General features: G+C 39.0%; 3 long non-coding RNA genes across 3 annotated transcripts; all 3 read left to right on the forward strand.

Annotated features, from left to right (window-relative positions):
* Positions 1-3912: 3912 nt before the first annotated feature.
* LOC121685219 lies at positions 3913-4885 on the forward strand. The gene is made up of 3 exons (XR_006023296.1): positions 3913-3928; positions 4047-4218; positions 4370-4885. It is a non-coding gene; the product is annotated as an uncharacterized LOC121685219 (long non-coding RNA).
* A 3210-nt stretch (positions 4886-8095) lies between these two features.
* On the forward strand, positions 8096-10015 carry LOC121685257. The gene is made up of 2 exons (XR_006023305.1): positions 8096-8559; positions 9424-10015. It is a non-coding gene; the product is annotated as an uncharacterized LOC121685257 (long non-coding RNA).
* Positions 10016-14094: 4079 nt separating this feature from the next.
* LOC121685360 lies at positions 14095-14776 on the forward strand. Its single transcript, XR_006023342.1, has 2 exons — positions 14095-14407; positions 14560-14776. It is a non-coding gene; the product is annotated as an uncharacterized LOC121685360 (long non-coding RNA).
* The last annotated feature ends 1083 nt before the right edge of the window (positions 14777-15859 follow it).

Consider the following 15859-nt stretch of genomic DNA (forward strand, 5'->3'; position numbering starts at 1 on the left):
TAAAATAAATGTTCAAAAAACTAACAAGTCAAAGAAAATCTTTCTTGAATGAGATCATAAAAGGCGATACGTCTTGCAATGTTCATTTCTATAAGTATGGAAATGCACCATAGTTTGTCTTTTATTTCTTTGCATTGTGCAGGCTACATTCACAAATACATTAGCCTACATGAACAGAATATAGGAACAGGAAAATGTCTCGGATCCATTGTTTATTGTGACTGCAAGATTGGCAGCCCTATTAACAGTCAGTGATGGTGACTTCTGTTCTGTGCTATATGCGCCTGTCTGTGTGGCACACCCCTATTCAACATGACTCCTAACCTTGGTTGAAAGATTACAGAAGCTGGTTAACTGTAACAATATCCTGGGTAATATCCTAACAGGTAATGCTATTTTCCTTAGTAAAATCCGCATTTGAAAACCTTGTCACCACCAGTTGCCACAGTCTGTAGTTACTTTGCCTACTTAGACTCTGCATAATGAAAACGCTTCGAATGTTCCTTTTCTTCTTTGGCAGCATAGCTGATCTACAAAGCGCAAAAAGAGGCAAAATGTGCATGCTGAAGGGCAAAGGGAATATTACAATGTTTTACACTGGCCTATTTTGAGTTATGTATTGATAGACATCCCTGATAATTTAGCATACACACTCACTCGCTCGATAACTTAGCATACACACTCGCTCGCTTTTCTGACAGTGTCACTACAAAGTAGGCCTAGGCTATGCTTTGACTCTGTTGTGTGTGTCAGATAAACCCCCTTCGGTTTCAGCCAATCAGATGACAGTGTTTCTTTTACTGTCGTCCTTGCCGTTGGAATAGTCCAAATAGCACAAAGGAGTTCACTAAAATTGGTGAGGACAATTTTGTCATCTCAAAATTTTTAATTGGGACTAGTCACTAGCGTCCCACCCTAAACCTACGCCCATGAGTACAAATGAACAGGTATGATAAGGGACCAGATTCCAAAAATAATTCAGTGGAAATGCATGGATTCCAGTTGGAAATGCATGGATTCCAGTTGCTGCACCAACACAGCATCACTGGCGAAGAAAGCCCAGCAGCGCCTCTACTTCTTGCGCAAATTGAAGAAGGCAAGTGCCACGCCTCCCGTCATGACTACATTCTACAGAGGGACCATCGAGAGCATCGTCTCCAGCAGCATCACAGTGTGGGGCGGAAGCTGCACAGCTCAGAACAGGAAGACCCTCCAGCGCACTGTTAACACAGCTAAGAGGATCATTGGAGCACCACTCCCCTCCCTGCAGGACATTTACATCACCCGCCTCACCCGCAAAGCACTAATGATTGTCAAGGATACAACCCACCCTGCACACGAACTGTTCAGCCTCCTGCCCTCTGGAAAGCGGTACAGGAGCCTCCACTCCCGCACCACCAGACTGGCAAGTAGCTTCATCCACCAAGCAATCAGGATGCTGAACACTCTACCCACTCTCCCATCACTGACAGCCCCCCCCCCCCCCCAACACCGCCCTGTGGAACTGCACTGTGACTGCGCAGCCTAACGTGTTGCTGCTTCACATCAAGCCTGATATACTTGAAATTACTGCATACTGCATATCAATGTAAATATACAGGTCACACAAGCACAAGTTTAAACTTCATGTAACTGTTAAGACTATATAAATATACAACACAACTACCTCTATTTTTTTTATTTTTATATATATGTCCTATATTTCTATTTTGATACATACATGTTCTATATTTCAGTCTTGCACTTTAATTTAATGTTTTATGGTCTATGGCTATGTCTATAGTATGTCTATGTCTGTATTTAAAGTATGTCTATGTCTACATGAGAAAGTAAGAAACGAAATTTCAATTCTTTGTATGACCAGTGCATGTAAAGAAATTGACAATAAAAGCCGACTTGACTTAAAACAGTGATTTATTTGCATGGCTAGCCCAATGCCCGAGGCACCCCCATTGAAAACCTGTTGGTAGCATCGGCTAACTAGCGCCAGATTTCGGAGTGCAAGGGATAAGCCGAGATGAGCTATGAGACAAAAGTTCACACAAATGTTTCAACACACTTTAGGTAAATTTCACACCAAACTTCTCCTTTAACCTGTGTTGTGTTGAACCTGCGTGATTTAGCCCTGCACACACTCGGACTTGAACCCGCGAAACAGGGAGTCGAGCGTGCTGACAATTGAGCTAAAACCCAGGCTACTAGCTCGCATGCCAGCAGCATTCTTGAGGCGTCGGGGAGGGAAGTTTACCAACATTCCACATGCACAGTTAAGCTAGCTGGCATCCGTTACACTTGCAAGTGAGACAAAATAATGGATATCACTGAAAATATCACCAGTTTATGTATAATATATACATATATATGTATAATATATGTATAATATATACATATACAAGCCCATTTAAGCATTATCCTCACAAATACGACACATACTGTATGAATGGGAAAAAATCAGACAAATGATTGTAACAATTATTTTTGTTAACAGTGCCACCACTTGACAGACCTTGGTATTAACAAGGGTATCAACAGCAAATAACCCATTATGTAGGCCTACTGTATGTAGTTTTAGCGCCTCTCTCCCTCCTCGTTGTTGGTCTTTTGGTCTCCTTGATTTATCAAAAGTGCACCAAATCGAAGCGATGCCTTACCAACATCAACAAACACACCGAATTCTGACGCCAATATGAAGATGCTGTCTTTGTTAGGCAGGGATGACCCTCTGTTTTCCAACAGTGACAGCAGCGCAGAACTCTCAGACGGAGTCTTCCTCATGGTCTATGTGCCAACAGCTAATGAGGAGGCACTCACAAACATTGCTTATGCTGCCAGCCCGTCCAGTTCCAAATGTGAATAGCCCAGGGGCCGACTGAGTGGCGAGAAGGTAGCCAGCAGAAAGCATGCTGAGAACACATGCTCACCGCCATCAGCGCACATTTGTTTATGTGCACAAAAGTCTGTGTAGCCTGGTCAAAGTCTCCTCCAGCCTGGTGAATTTCTATGAGAAACTAAGGAAGAGCTTTTTCCCTCAGGGACACTTCTCAACATGGACATGCCTGACATTTTGAAAACCCAGGACTCAATTGATGTGGTTGTTTCAATTGTTGTCATTTACTGGCTACTATACCCAAGAAACATCCAAGTAAGATAATCAGTCAGATAATCAGTCTCATTATACTTAGATCAGTCGTATGGAGGGAAAGGAGGAGGACATACTGTACTGAAGGAGGAGGACTGCTTGCTCAAAACACCCTGCCTTGCATGAAATTATTTTGAAATGTTTGTGACATATTATGGGAAAGGGATGTGGAGACACCACATGGAAAATGAGATTGTTACTTTGTCTTTTCTTTGCTTTCTTATTTGTTCAGTTTCCACAGACGTTGGGACAGTGTGTTAAATGTAAAAACACAATGTGGTAATCTGCAAATTGCATAATTCAAGACTCTTTTCCTCAGTGGTTCCTTGTTGGTGGAATGAGTTGCCCAGTGCTCTCCGTTCCTGTGATAGTTTTGGGTCTTTCAAGAGGGGTCTAAAGGCATGTCTGTTCAACATGCACTTAGTCTAGTTTCATTAGGCTATTGATTGAAGTTGAAATTTGAAATTGATGAAATTTACCTAATGAAGGTCTGAGACCGAAACTTTGTGTTATATTATAATCAATATTGCATGAGGAATGGATAGTGTGCAGATTCCTATTTTGAAAATAATATAATTTGCAAATGAAAGCATTTACGTATATAATTTCAGGCCTTGTTCAGACAACTTGTAAAACCAAAAAATATTTGTAATAATGTGAATAAACAACTGGGGAAGTTTGATGCTATCTATTAAGTCTCACCATAAAACGATATTTGGTTTGTACAACTGGTGGTGATCTCCAGGGTAAAGGGGACTTCTAGTGAAGAACATAAGGAGAGCAACAAATGTAAGTTCTGATTTTCACAATAGAAGGAAGTCATGTAATTGGAGGTGTGCAATAGTTGCCTCACCTTTTGTTCCTGTGGCCAATACGTATATAATCTGCTCTCTTGTCTATCTCAAAGGCATCAGCTATCAGGACTAAGGATTTAGGGTTTGAACTCAAGAATCAGAAAACAAGAATAGACAATGGAATCGTCAAGCTCCAATCCACCATCTTACTTTGGCTGGTCCATTTTTACAACACTTTGCTGCTGTTTGCCACTGGGAGTTGTTGCCATCTTCTTCTCAAATCAGGTAATAAACATTTTGCATTTTACATTGTGTTGCTTTCAATTCAGATCAATTATGAGAAATATTCTACATAAAATAAATATTATTTAGAATTTTCCTTTCCTCTTGATTTCTTAAATATTTGGAGGGTATTTTGTATCTTTGTTCACTTCAGGTTAACACCGCAAGCGCGGCAGGAGACACCACTAAAGCAGCGGAAGCATCACGGAAAGCCAAACTTTTCAACATAATTGGAGTTGTCACCGGGGCCATTTTTATCATAATTATTATTATCGTATATGCAATTCAGCTCAGTGCTATCGCAGCCATTCATTCACGTACGTGATTCCTCTGCAATAAATAAGAGGACAATTGCTTCACAAAATCAATGGTTTGCCATACAGTAAATGTCATTATTTACCCAGACTGAGAAGAGACTGATTGAAAATACCATGAATGACATACCTAGAAAAAGAAATGTGAAGTTGTTCCACTGTTCAAACACAACACCCCCATAAAACATTGTCTGTATCATCTGTGCGCAGGCTAGGGCTACTTCATCATGTTTTATTGTAACAAAAGACATGTATTAACACGGAGAAGGATGTCTGGAGTTAAAACAGTTGTGCTTTACAATTTCCTCCTGTGTGAATTTCCAAAAAGAAAAATAAACCTCTAGGACAACTCCAAACTCATTTTTTGTTTTTTTATTCAGTATTTGGTAACACTTCACGGTAAGAGTACATGAATAATCATGAATTTAAGTATGAATTAACTCATGATTCATGTATTACTTCATTCCTTAATATCTCATGAATCATCAGGAATTTACTGTACATGATTTCATAGTCTGTCGTTCTTGACCTCATACATGAACAACTCATCAGCTAAAGCAGGGGTACTCAATAGGCGGACTCCAGTCCACATCCGGAATCAAACAACATTAAATACAGATCGTCACCTAATTGCTATGCTGATTTACTCAACCTACCTACACTACATTTTCCAAAAGCTTTTGTATAATTCTGTACTGTTTTTTAGTTCTACTCATCTTCTGTTTAGTTCTACTCTTCATCTGTTAGTTACCTTTGAGCATCAAGTATGGTGGACACATCATTATGATTTATGATTTATCATGATGCTTTCTTTTTCTGCCAAAAATGTGGTCATTACACAACTTGTGCAATTCTCTAAACACCCATTATTAATAAATAATAATGATGTTCCCATCGCACCTAATGTTTTAGTTCATATGTTGTTCATGCACGAGATCATGAATGAGAGACTATGAACTCATGTAAATTCCTGATGATTCATAAATGCAGTAATGCATGAATCATGTACAGTGTGCATTGTGTGTGTGTGTGTGTGTGTGAATACCAAAAAACATTGGCTCCCTTTGTAAAATAAATAAACTCTTATTTAAACATTACTGAATTTGTTGTCAAAAAATATTATTGCATCATTTATGTAAGGGATAACGGCCGCCAAGGTGTCCTATTATACGTAATTAATGGACCCAGGGCGAGAGGCAAAGAACTCCCCAACATGCAGCGTAGCCTTGGCCTCCGCCCAAGTCCATTAATTCTGTATAACAGGATACCTTGAAGGCTGTTATCCCGCTTACCACTCGGTTTTCACTATAGGCAATAGTCATGCCTTTATAGCACGCAAAGGAAACAAGCGGTTCCATTTAAAAAGAAGCCGACTTGTTCAGTTTGTTGTACAACTTTCTTTGGCCCTATAACAGCGATAGCTTTGACAAGCTTGTTTACAGTTGATTCCATTGTTGCGAAGCCTGCCTCTAGGCTCAACCGTCGTCCTACTATGGTTGTTATAGTTAAGCATTGATAAGGAACGGCGATTAAACTTTTTTTACCAGATCTACTTCATAGGTGCCCCGTTATTCAGAATTAATTGTCACCCCGCCAGCCAATACCTTTGCTGTAAATACATTTCTGTATTTTCCTAACTGCAAGTGTTACTGCTTTTGTTTATCACAATAAGTTTCAGTTTCGTCTTCCCCTCTCGCATAGACGGATTATGAATTTTCGGGCCCCTGGCCCCAGATATATTAAGGGCCCCCCACTAATTGTTGCATATGTGGGGGGGGTTGAGGGTCCTCCCCCAGAATTTTTTTTTATTTGTTTAATGTGATTTCCTGTATTCTGGTGCATTTTGGGGATGGCCAATACTAAATTCAATCAGATTCATAGCTTACATCCTGATTTGTTGATATTGAGGCAATGATTCCATGCAAAGGCCCCCTTCAGGGCCCCCTGACCCCTTGAGCCCCTGGGCCCGGTAGGCCTGTGCAGTAATCCACCCCTGCCCTCTCGTCGCTGATTGGCCTGACATTTTTCTTGTCTGAGGGAAGCGGTTATGAACTATGGTGTCCCAGACTAGATCTCCCTGAAACAAGATCTACATCTAGGTGGGTGGGGCCAAGCTGGTGTAGCGGAGCTTTTTGCGCACGTCAAGACATTTGAAACAGTGCAGACATTGTTGTGTACTCCAATTGCCAAACTGCCAAAGCCAATGCAAATAATTTTCAATGCCAAACTGCATTTTGCACATATTATGGCTCCATAGTTGCAGACCCAAGGTCCTAAAATGGCCTGCCAATCTAGGCCTATCACATTTGGTGCATCATTATACAAAAAATACAAATAAAAAGACCCCATACTGAAGTTACATATTGCACGAGCATGGGACAACTTTTTGGTCTCAAAACTCTAGCAAATGGGTCTTCCCAGTTTTCAGGTGTTTAGAGACAATTGATAATAAAAGAGATGATGAAATGCTGGTAAAAATGCCTCTGTCCCAACGTTTTTGAAATGTGTTGCTGGCATCAAATTGAAAATAAATATGCAACACATACATGTACTATCCTTAATTAAATACCTATTATGTTTTTAAATGTTTTGCCAATCATAACATTAGGTATTAATTTACATTTTACAGTGTCCCAACTTTTTTGCCAACAGGGTTATGTATATGAATGGAATAGTGCTTCAGTTATGCTACATTTTGTATATAGCATTTTCTAGGGCTACCAATAATTGTGATACATGTGATTTTTAGGTCTGCACCTGGGGAAGCTTTAAAAATGAGTTTACTTTGCAAACAGTATGAAGACATACCACATGATGCAAAGGGAGCATGTTTCCTGTTTCTTACAAAAGGTTTTGAATGTGTTATGTTAAAATCTGTACAGGGTACTTCATCTCATTCACTTACAATTATGGATTGTATATGCATTTAATTTCTTGATGTTTGTTTCACATTATAGAGAAAGGACATTAGGAATGACATGGTGGTCTTAATGAGATGCTGCAGGCAAAAACACTGCTTATTCATGCATTGGTGAAATTCCAGATTTTGGGTTATTTTGCTTCTATAAAATAGAAGTGTAGAGTAACGCACACCCCAGGCCAAAGTTGGATCCAGTATTAGAGTAGCACAAGAGGAAAAGAGATCAACACCCATTCATAATCTTTTTATTGTGTGACGTTTTAAGCTCTTGAGGAAGAGTCAAGTCTGAGGAAGAGCCAAGAGCTTGAAACATCACACAATAAAAAGCTTATGACTGGGAGCTAAATGGTGTGTGGATCTCTTTTCCTGTTGTGATTATTTTGCTTCTAAAACGTGTATTCGAGATTAGAGCAAAGAAATGTCCAAATTCCATATTGTTAGTATCTATTTTACACTTTGTCTATTTATGTCTTTAGTACAATACATATTATTATTATTATTATTTTATTTCTGACAGTATTTTAAGAATTATAGAATGATTAATTCCATGCAACAGTAATTTTGGACTTAGTTTTATTTTATGTTTAGATTTCTCTTTTGGAAATAATATCATATCCAAATGAAGACATATTTAAGTGGATTAAGGCGTTGTTCTAAAAAGAAATGATTAATGTGAGTAAACAAATGGAGAAGTTTGTTGCTATCTATTAAATAACCTTAATTATTCAACATGAAAAAATATGGCTTGTAAAACTGGTGGTTTTCAACATTGATTGAGGACCACTGGCTCAAGATCTCTTGGCTAAAGGGGACTTCATACAACAAATGTAATTCTGATTTTCACAATAGAAGGAAATCATGTAATTAGTGGTGTGTAATGGTTGCCTCACCTTTTTTTCTGTTGCCAATACATAGTCTATGCAATGTACTCACATGTCTATCTCAAAAGCATCAGCTATCAGGACTAAGGATTCAGGCTTTGAGCTAAGCATTAAAAAGGAAAAAATGGAATCTTCAAGCTCCAATCCACCATCTTACTTTGGCTGGTCCATCTTCACAACATTCTGCTGTTTGCCACTGGGAATTGTTGCCCTCTTCTTCTCAAATGAGGTAAAAAAAAAACATTTGGCAGACTCAAATCAGGTAAGCCTCTGCTTCATGCATGTATGTGTGTGTTTCATATATAGACCCTTTCAACAATAAAAACAAAAACAATGCTTGAACATTCTATTTGGTTCCCAATCTACTTCCTCTGCATTAAGATAACATATGGAATGTTAAAACGGAAGCCTTGTGGGGCCAACTATGATGCTGATAATGGAACTCTCTTGAAAGGGTCTATGTATGCCACATTCATGTAGGCTACATCCAGGAGAAAAATATTGCCTTTTCTTTCTATCATCTTTCAGTCCGCTATTTAGAGACGACTGAATTCTGGCTTGCTTCCCTTAAACCCGTTTAAGGAGGGGCAAAAGAAAAGAACAAGCATTTCACAATTGGACTTGGCCTGAGGATAGATGAGGGGTTATTACTTTGAGTTGAAACTAAACAATACGAGAAAATTGGCAACATCTTATTTTGATGTTGAAGTAACACATTGTAGCCACTCCCCTTTTCATACATTTTCAATTTAACCAGTTAGTCTCAAGGGGCTACCCATTACAGTACGTCTAAAACTCACAAAAAGGTTCATCCTGCGGCAACAACATTACAGTACATATTGCAATGCCAAATGTTCCAGTTGTGCAATGTCAGACTCCATTTTCTTTATTGTAAGTCAGTGAAACATCAAAATAAGTTTAAAGCCATGTTTAGGGGGAAATAACTACATTGAGTTGATTTCAATTCAGATCAATTATGAGAAATATACTAGATAAAATAAATATCATTTTGATCTTGATTGTTTAATAAATATCATTTTGATCTTGATTGTTTAAATGTTTGGAGGGTATTTTGTATCTTTGTTCACTTCAGGTTAAAATTGCAAGCACAACAGGAGACACCACTAAAGCAGCGGAAGCATCTCGGAAAGCCAAACTTTTCAACATAATTGGACTTGCCATTGGAGCCATTTTTACCATTTTTATCATACTTATTATTGCCATGTATGCAGTTTTCTTTAGTGCAGTCACATCCATTCATTCCCGTTTTAATGAATAAGGTGACACTTGCATCACAAAATCACAATGGTTTGTCATAAATTCCATACATGTAATTCTTTACCCAGACACCACTGAGAAGAGAATGATTGAACATACCATGAATGACAGACCTAGAGACAGAAATGTGAAGAAGTTTTTCCACTGCCCACAACACAACACACCCATGAAACATTGTCTGTATCATCTGTGCGCAGGCTAGGGCTACTTCATCATGTTTTATTGTAACAAAAGATATGTATTACATTCTCCTTATACAATCTGCACCCTGGCATCCCATTCCCCTTATGATGGTGATGATTATGATGATGAAGAGGAGGAAGATGTTTGGAGTTAAAAGAGTTGTACTTTACAATTTCCTCATGTGAGAATTTCCTAAAGAAAAATAAACCCCTACACCAAACTCATTTTGTGTTTTTTATTCAGTATTTTCATAGAAAGTAGGTGGGTCCGAAGCACACAGGTGAAGGTGGTAAGGAGCAGAAGACAATATATATGGTGGATTTTAGGGCCCATTAAAACATAAATACATTAACAACATAAAAGCTGTTAGGTTCTGTGAATAAAAAACACAGGGATGGGCCGTATCATGTGACGACCTCTGGGAGAGCACTGCTTCAATCCAGGTGTTGGAGGCGTCTACTTCCACCATGAAAGGAACTGTAGGGTCAGTGTGGAATGGGTGCTATAGGCCTCGACTGACCATTTCATCTTGGAAGGGCAGCCTTGGGTGATAGCAGTAATCAGAGATGCAACAAAACTGAAGTTACGAATGAAACATTTGTAAACATGTGAAAACCCCAGGAAGCGTTGCACTTGTGGGTTCCTGTCAATCTACTGCTTGCACTTTTCCAGGGTCCATGGCCACCCTTGCAGGTGAGATAATGGAATCCCTGAAAAGATGTGTTAGATACATGAAACTGAAACCATGAGCACGCGTTGGACCTGTCAGACATGTTCATCTGGATCCTTAGAAAGATTACTGTCTAAAAACAAAAGCACAATGGTTAATCATCTCTCACACAACACATCATGGGGGCCTTGAGACAACCTGAAAGACATCAACTTGTATTCATAGTGGCCACTAGGGGTGCTAAAGTAAGTTTTCCACTCATCCCAACTTCTCATACGAACTAGGTGATATGCATTTTGCATGTGCAGTTAGGTCCAGTTTAGTAAACATTGTTGCCCCTGTGAGCAGATCAAAAGGTGTGGACATCAAAGGGAGAGGGTATTTGTTCTTGACTGTGATCTTGTTCAAGCCCCTGTAATCAAAACAGGGGTGCAACCACCATTCTTTTTTGGTACAAATATGTGAACGGTCGGATCAGACCATTACTCGGGGCATACTGAATGTAACCTTCCACTGCTCCATTAATCAAGCCATTCCATTGCTTCCATTGTCTTGGGAAAGGCCAGTGGGTACAGTCCACTCTGTGGCAACATGGTGCCAGAAAGGAGGTATATTGCACAATCATATGGTCTTTGTGGGAGGCCTACTGTATGTGTTTTAAGGCCAATTTATAGTCCAGGCTGGCTTGATAAAATATGACATAATAGACAATTTATGTCTGCTGCAGTTTTATTGTATGTCACGGTGTGTGTCTATTTCCTTTTGTTTTGTGGTGACATCTAAGATTAATGTCCATGTTAAGCTCTCTGACATTGACGTGTGGGGCTGATCAGAAATAATCGGATGCCCGCGGTAACGCTGTTACAAAAATATTTCGATAAAATTCGGGTGAAATGCAAGCATTAGGCACATATTTCCGGATGGCTCCAATAAAAGTAGGCTAATAGGGCCTAGGCTAGGCTACTTTATAAAAAACATAATTTGCTGACTGCGTGTGGTTCTTGCCATAGCAGCTAGTCAGGCAGAGGCAGGCTGCTTTGCAGTTCTTACATTGCTCCAGAACTGTTCATCGCAGCGAGATGAAACCTTAATTGCGTGACAGAGCAGAAGTGGGGCTTTGCAACGAGACCAAACTCTTGCCTGTGCGATCAAGTATGAAAATAAAAAAAATCATGAATTAAATCAAATTGATTCATATTTATAGTTTACCTGCGCACCCATTACTCTCGTTTGAATTAGGCTACTCGCGAACCCGTGATCGCACAGATATGGCAAGCATATCAGAAGAAAGAGGAGATACAGAGCTATCATTTTATACATGGGTTATAAAACAGACGAAATGACATCAAAATAATAACTTCATATAGCTCGACTTACCCCACGTTTTTGTGTGTTGTGTTGGCAAGGCATGTTCATAATCCAACGCTATCATGTGTTTCTTTATGGCAAAGTTCATAATGCGGTTTTGAGATCCCAGCAAATTCCTGCATGACATCCAATTCGAGACTCACATTGCATCCCAATTTATTCGACAAAGAAACACCTTTTTGCCTTCACTTTGTTCATGGCAATGCAGAAAAAGTTGTTTTAGAATCATCATGAGTGTACACACAGAAAACGCAAACCGGGTTCAGTCGGGTCAGATCAGTTCGTGTCACAGATACGGAGCGCAGAAAGGACATTTTTCATTACTAAATAAAAAAAATGGCATTTATTTCTGTAAGGCGCACACCACATGTCTGTAAATTGCTCAGCCCCAAACCCCCCCCTCCACCATGGTTCTTATATTGCCAGATTCAGGACAGTCTGCCCTACACATACATGAAAGTCATGTCCAGCTGACAGAGATACATTTCAAAATAAGAATGGTATAATACGCTTTTTGTCTTTGTATTATTTAAAAATCAAAATTAAATCAATGCAAGTATTAATATGAATTGGTTCCAGATCTGGGTAGCCTAGACTGTTCTGAAAAAATATAAATATAGCATGTGTTTATGGCACTTACATTGACCAGGATAAATGCTTCTAACTAAAGGTAGTGAAAAAGCCCTTAAAACAGTCTAGGGTTGTAAGGGTTAATTTCTTAATTTAGAGCCATGTTACTTACAGCCAAGCACTTGGAATGGATATCAGAAAGAAATATAGTTTGGCCATCAGTAAAAGATTAAATATCTGCATACAATATTTTTAGTATTTATTATTGTTCTTTAACATCATTTGAATAAGACTGATTAAGTAAGGTGCATTATCATAATGTAATACACACTAGCAGGTGAACCACAGAAATCCCAAAGAAACAGTTATGAACTAGATGTATGACTGCCGCTCAGTCCCACACATTTTCTCTGCAAAAATAAATCACGTTTGTCAATTTGTCTCCATCTCCTATAACATCCCCTACTCTTGCATCTTTTATATGTAAATTAGTGTGTGCATGTGTGTGTTTGCTTTTGAGTATATGTATGCTTCTCTGTATGAGTGTTTTCACTTGTGTGTGTGTGTGTGTGTCTGCTTGCCTGCATGTATGTGAGTGTTTTATATGTCTGTGTGTGTGTGTTTGTGTTCAGTTGTGAGCGGGTGTGTGGGAGTAATGGTGTGTGTGTGTGTGTGTGTGTGTGTGTGTGTGTGTGTGTGTGTGTGCGTGTGCCTGCATGTGTGTGTTTTTATGTGTGTGCGTGTTTGTATGTGTGTGAAGGGGTATGTGTTTATGTGTGTGTGTGTGTGCGTGTGTGTAGGTGTGTTTGTGCATGCATGCACGTGATTGTTTTTCTGTATGTGTGTGTGTGAGTCTGTGTGTGCATGTGGTTGCTTGCGTATGTATGCCTACATGTCTACTGTATGTGTATTTGCGTGTGTGTGTCTTTTTATGTGTGTGTGTGTGTGTGTGTGTGTGTGTTTATGTGTGTGTGTGTATGTGCATGCGTGCATGTGTGTGACTGTATGCATGTGTGCATGTGTGTGCATACCTGTGTGTTTGTGTGTGTGTTTTTGAGTCTGTGTGTGTTTTTGAGTCTGTGTGTGTGTGTGCATGCATAGTGTACAGTCACAATATTATATTAATTTATTGTATAGTCCCCCTTGAACGGAATTCCATGCATTCAGAGAGTGTCATAATGATCCTACATTTCAAATTCCATGCAGTTTTGAACCTGTCAGCCAAAGATACCTGCAATTACAATGCCTTGTTTTTCATTTTTAATTAGATGGCACTATACATCAAATTAATCAATATGGGATGGGCTGACATGACCCCTGGAGGCCAACATATACATTTTTTTTGTATATTGGCCTTAAGGGGCCATGTCAACCACTCCCATAACCACGCATTTGATGTATAGTGCCACCTAGTTAAAATGTAAAACCAAAACTGAGGTGTTGTAATCGCAGATACTGTATCTCTGGTTAACATGGTTAAAACTGCACAAAATTGGAGGTGTAGGATCTGTGTAAGTACAGACACACACACACATACACATAGTAGACATGTATGCATACAGTATGTATGCACACATGCACATGCACACACACAGGCACACACACAAGCAAATGCACACACTCACACACACACACACATAACTACACACACAAACATGCACAGACAAATAAAAACACACACATGCAGGCAAGCAGGCACACACACCGCACACACACTCACAAGCAAACACACACACACACAGACACATAAATCACACACACACCTTTACTTACCTTGGCTGTAGTACGCAACCTACCCACAGGATACAGGAGCCACGCCTTCTAGTATATATCTACACACTCAACCACATTTCACAAGTACCAAACATCTGCTACCTGGATTTGAGCTCTAAAAAGAAAAATGTCAACTCCATCCAATGAAGAACCATCTTACATGGGTTGGTCCATCTTCACAACAATATGTTGCTGTTTGCCATTGGGAATAGCTGCCATCTACACATCAAATCAAGTCAGTTTGTTTTATTCTATAAATGTATGGTGTGTGTCTGTGTCTGTGTCTGTGTGTGTGTGTGTGTGTGTGTGTGTGTGTGTGTTTCTGTGTATACATGTATCTTTGAAGGTTTGGAAGCTGATATGGTTTTTATCTTTGCACATTTGCAGGTCACTGCAGCAAATGCGGCAGGTGATATGGAGAAGGCAAGACATTCATCCCGGGCAGCCAGAAATTTTAATATTGCTGGACTTATTTTCGGACTCATATGCCTAATATACATTATACAAAAGATAGCCAATTCCTGAAGACAAGACTACAACTGCATCATAATTGTATTGGTAGATGATATAATTTGTTTCCTAATAAATGTTATCCTTTCTCAGATACTGTTGTCTGTTCTTTGTCATACACATTGTTTTCACACAACTAAATCTAAATTGGTTAAAGCAAAAGCTATTTGTCAGAGAATGCTGTTTTTGAATTGACAGTACATAACATTAAGACACTTTTAAGGTGTTTTTAAGTGACCTGATAAAACAGCACCTTTCACTATTATTGATACCCATAGTAAAGTGGAGGTAACAGAAGTAAACAAAAAATTATCTTTTGGTTATATATCTTAGCTTCATAAAACAATGAGGTAATGGTAATCCTGGGAGGTTACTGATGTAAAGTTCAAAAACACTCTGATTAACGTAAAATAAATAAATAAATAAACAAATAAATAAATAAATGTGAAATTTGTTTAAAATGACCGTAACAAGAATTATAAGTATAAGTATATACTCTTTTGATCCCGTGAGGGAAATTTGGTCTCTGCATTTATCCCAATCCGTGAATTAGTGAAACACACTCAGCACACAGTGAAATGAAGCACACATTAATCCCGGCGCAGTGAGCTGCCTGCAACAGGGGAGCAGTGAAGGGTAAGGTGCCTTCAGCCATGCTGGTTGGGGTTCGAACCGGCAACCCTCCGTTTACAAGCCCGAAGTGTAGGCCACGGCTTCCCCCTGAAGAGTTTGGTTCCAAAACACTATATCTTCATTTTTAAAAAAAATAAAAAGTAATTTTATATAATCGTGTATTTCAGGTAATACCAATAGAATTGCAGTTAGTTTTTCTGTTTTGATTTAGTAAAGCTAATAAACCCACTAACAGCATAACACCTAACAATAACCCAATTACAGTAACACTAACACCTGGAAAAAAAAATGTTAAAAAATTATGATTTTGTTTTTGAAATGGATGATATAGCGTTTTGGCACCAAACTCTTCATTTGTAGGGGTCACTGTGTCATGTGTGCTTTTGTGTACATTGGTGAGAGGCCCTACACTAGGGGATAAGGGTTTTTATTCCACAGAATAATTTTGACACTTTTTACTCATCTCACCAGGGGTGCCAGATGTTACAGTATGTGCCTTCACCTTTTCATCATTTTTACAATGCTCCACTTTGAGTTTTGTAAT

The sequence above is a fragment of the Alosa sapidissima genome, chromosome 16 (assembly GCF_018492685.1).
Source record: "Alosa sapidissima isolate fAloSap1 chromosome 16, fAloSap1.pri, whole genome shotgun sequence".
Lineage (NCBI taxonomy): Eukaryota > Metazoa > Chordata > Actinopteri > Clupeiformes > Clupeidae > Alosa > Alosa sapidissima.